This window comes from Acipenser ruthenus, chromosome 23 (assembly GCF_902713425.1).
Source record: "Acipenser ruthenus chromosome 23, fAciRut3.2 maternal haplotype, whole genome shotgun sequence".
NCBI classification, from domain to species: domain Eukaryota; kingdom Metazoa; phylum Chordata; class Actinopteri; order Acipenseriformes; family Acipenseridae; genus Acipenser; species Acipenser ruthenus.
Window position 1 is genome coordinate 16,417,963 of NC_081211.1, and position 4,792 is coordinate 16,422,754.

Consider the following 4,792-nt stretch of genomic DNA (forward strand, 5'->3'; position numbering starts at 1 on the left):
TCCCACCTAGAAAGAAAAAATGGCAAAATGTTGATCATGGTCCAGGAAGACCTACATATGTAAAATACAAATGTAGCCTGTGCTAAAGTCCTTAATGACCTAGGTGTAAAGGGTTCTTATCATTGGACTTTTTATCAGTGTATTTAGAATTTCAAGACCAGGCACTATGGTGTACTTTGCCAGAACTCTCTACCCAGGTTTTATACCTTTTCCTTGTTTGTTTTAGTATCCCAAAGTATATCTACAAAGTATATTTTTATGACCCATCAAACTAACTGTAGAAATGTTTTTTGTTGCTTTTTTGGTTCTTAAGGATAATTCTCCTTTACTTTGATGTATGTGTATGTTTTCTAATGACAACACACACATGTTTTCTATAGTTAGAGGCACAGGAATCTTAATCTTATGAATGATAAAACTAACAGGGAACTTTTCTTCTAAATCCCCTTTCACACTGGCATGTTCTACCCAGATCGGAATCTACCTGGGTCAGGACCCAGTGTCATGTGGGTTGGGTACCCGATTTTACACTGCTTTTGATAAAGCAGTGTTGACCTGGGTGCCAGACGCAAGTACACAATGCGCGTATCAATGCCTCGGAAGCAGTATGTTACTGATGCTTCCATCCAAGCTTCTCTGGATTGAACCGTCGGCCCAAATCTTGATTAGAGCAAATGTTTCTACATCCCTGCTGCAATCTGGCTCATGATGTGTCACAAGCAACACAAATATGGCTAAACAGAATAAACAGAAACGTTCCTTGCCGAACTGAAACCTTCACGCAGGCATGGATGTTTATTATTTCGTCGGCTAAGAACGTCCATCATGCATTTCGTCTCGCTCAACCCAGGACAAAGCATGTTAACACACACCCAGGTACGTGGGTTCACACTACGCGGGATTGTGACCCGGGATCCAGAACCCTGGTCGGGACCCAGGCAGGAGTGCCAGTGTGAAAGGGGCTTTAGTAGCAGTGCCACGTAATAGAACACGTTTCCCTCTAGTCTACTCACTTTGTTACTTAAACTCATTGGTCAAAACAGCAGAATAGCGTTAGTTCATCTGAAAGACTATGTTTTCCGTCAGGCTGGCATAATGGGCAATTGTATGAACAAAGGAAAAATACCAGAAATGTCATGACAAGATTGGAAATCACAAGGCTACAGCACGCAAGCACCGACATGCATGTTTCTTGGGGACTGGTATGATAAAACAGTTGTCTTTCAATATTATTATTATGATTAATTTCTTAGCAGACGTCCTTATCAATGGCAACTTATAATTGTTACAAGATATCATATTATTTTTACATACATTTACCCATTTATACAGTTGGGTTTTTACTGGAGCAATCTAGGTAAAGTACCTTGCTTGAGGGTACAGCAGCAGTGTCCCCCACCTGGGATTGAACCATCGACCCTCTGGTCAAGAGTCCAGAGCCCTAACCACTACTCCACACTGCTGCCCAATAGAATGGAAACTGTTGTTGCTAAAGTGTGGTGTAACTGTTTGTTTATTTTTTCCATGGTTACGGCTGTTCACATAATACACTGAAAGCTATCTTAATAAAACAACAACAAAAAAAACAAATAAAGCTTAGTAAATAAAGCTTGTAACAGTTAATGATAATAATGATTTAATAGACATTAAATGCACCTTCGATAATAAATGACTCAGTGTTAGCCTTTCTTTACAAGTGCAGTATCTCTTTAAACTATCTGCTTTAGTTTCGTAAATGATTTGAAATAGGGGGACACTTAAGAAAAGCTCAATCACAGCTCTACACTAACTTTTTTAGGAGGCACACAAGTGCGCCCAAGTGAAAACATGTGGGTATACACTAAAAAAAAATACAGAAATACACAATTTTGCAAAAATAAGTAGTACTTTTATGTGAGGTTGAACATCTATATATATTTTTTCCTTTTTTACATACAGTAGCACCTGCGGAGTTGAATACTTTTGCATCAACAAAATATCAAATCTTTTAAATGATCTTTAATTTGCTTTAAGATGTTTTTAGTATGGTCTCCACATTTTAGTATGCTAGCACATTTTAATTGCACAGTTGGTAGGGTCAGATTCTGCCAGCATGCCTCCCTCAGTGCAGGACTTGGTGCACAATGACAAATATTAGGCATATATAAAAAAATGACACAATCTTGTAACAACAAAGTAACTGTTACAGAGTTCAGCACTCAAAGTTTAGCCACATGCCTCGCTCTTGTAGACCAATCCAATAAAATCTGCTTTTTAAGTGCAGAGACTGCAGGTACTAAACATTATCAATAGTCAAAACACCTGTTTGAGTTAATGGTGCCATTAACATTGATTAGTCTGATAGAGGTTTATTATTATTATTATTATTATTATTATTATTATTATTATTATTATTATTATGGAAAAAACAATTAGATTAATTGGTATATGTAGTAGTTCTGTATGTCAGTATAGCACCTCACTGAAATGTTATTTCATGTCCTTGGAATCATCATTTTTATATCTTCCAATACTGTACATAAAAAAAAACAAGTTTGTCAATTCTAACTGGATATGAGATGAGAAACTAAAAAGACACTGCTACATTTGGACTTTTTTGGTTTTATACAATTTTTTTGGTTCTTAATGCCCTTATTTTGCAAACCATGAGTACTAAACACCGATGAAAGCGCACATCGTTGATTTTGTTTTTAAGATCAGTTTATATTTGTAGTTGACAAAATTTGTAAAACAAAATTGATGGTCACACCGTAGAGCCCTGCCAACTTACCGCTGCATATTTTACCACATTCTCACCAACAAAAGAAATTACTTGAAATGAAAATGATGGATTTTTTAATTATAAGAAAATAACATTTAACCATATTCCATGTCTTGACCAGAGGGTGAACCAAAGTCATTCCAAAAGAAAATAAAGGTCGCACTCTGGATACCATGAGCTCACTGAACTGACTCTTCCCAAAGCAGAAAGGTAAAATTTGACTTGTAAAAATGTTGATGTACTGAGTGGGGTTCCACAGGGCTTGGTGCTAGGACCCTTGCTTGCTTTATTCAAGTATTACACTTTTTAAAAGAATTGATTAAAATAATTTAAACTCAAACAGAAAGCAAGACCAGAAGAAACAGGTGGTAATTAGAGGGAAGACTGAGGGGGAACAACAAGCAGATGAGGGTGTGGAATGGGTTCCCAAGCCATGTTGGTTCTTGTATTAATGTATTATTAAAAAGGTAACGTTATGTCTGGTGGATATTTGGTGCCAGCACCTGCCTTATTAATATCCAGCAGGTGGATTTGGGGGAAACTGACAAAAATCTAACTGTGCCTGTTTCATTCCTTCACCATTATGAAGCTGTATACAAAGATATAAAGAACACGGGTTTATAGAAATAAACCATCCATATCATACAACTGTGGTAAAAACAGCACACATAAATACAGCAAGAACATTTAACCTAAGCTTTACTGTTTGGAAAACATTTTAGAGTATAACATTGAAACAGCTCTTTGTAATTGAAATAAATCCAGATTTTCAGCAGTTCTTTAGTAGTCTGAATTAAACCCAAATATAGTAAAAATCTGAACATACATATATACATACATACATACATACATACATACATACATACATACCTTCAGATTTTAGAATCTGCAACCAAAGGAGAGACAGTATCCAGAACACACTTAACAGCATGGTTAAGAGGCACCCGAGTAACACACAAACGAACAGTAGACATGAATAAAGAATATGCTATCAGCCAGTGCTTTTAATATCCACTCCATTACTGGTTTCTATGTGCCTAGATTAACCAGAAGCACAAGCTGCCGCATGCTATTCAGACACAGCTAGGTTTGCTTAAGATAAGGGAACCCGAATTACTGACAATGATAATGTTTACAGCGACTCGTGGAACCCAGAGTGGAATGTTTTTATTTTTGATGTCATCATAACGTCATCATACTGTACTTCTCCAGATTTTGGAACTGTGCGTTCCTATCTGGGAACGCCTGGAGTGGATAGGCCAGTGTCAGTCTGGCCCGATTAGCTTGTGTTAAGAAATGCTTAATGCACAATCAAAACACAAGGGCCAGTGAAACTTGGTAAAATACATAAATAAATAAATAAATAAATAAATACATGAATAAAGATCCCAACCAGGACAGCTCACAGGGCTGTACATTCTCACAGGCATTTCATAATAGGCTTCCCTGAGGTATCCCAAATCATTTTTAGCACACACACACACAAAATCTCGGGGCGTGATACCTCGCTTTAATTATTTATTTATTTTTACACTGCTCTTATTGGTGCTTACATTCCTGGATTCTGTTTCACCGTGTTTTGATTGGTCGACAGATCTGTCAACAAGCAATATCCACATGAGTCACAATCTGTAACCATGCTTGTACTGCGTTTTTTCAGTTTCGAAGTGTAGTGTAGAGCTCTTTAGTTTCATTTAAAAAATGGCAAAGAAAGAAGTCAGATGAGGAATACCGTTCTTTTAAGCCAGAATAGACTGATATGTACGCCTTTGTGGAGAAGTCAGAATTTCCACTTTGTCTCATGTGCAGAGAACGACTGGCTTCAAACAAAAAAATCGAATTTACAGCATCATCTCATGACAAAAACAGGCTGCATTTGCAGCGAAATACAGAACGTGAGACCCCGAAAAATACAGAAGGTGAGACGCAGAAAAATACAGAAGGTGAGACGAGGAAAAATACAGAAGGTGAGATGCGAAAAAATACAGACGGTGAGACGAGGAAAAATACAGAAGGTGAGACGAGGAAAAA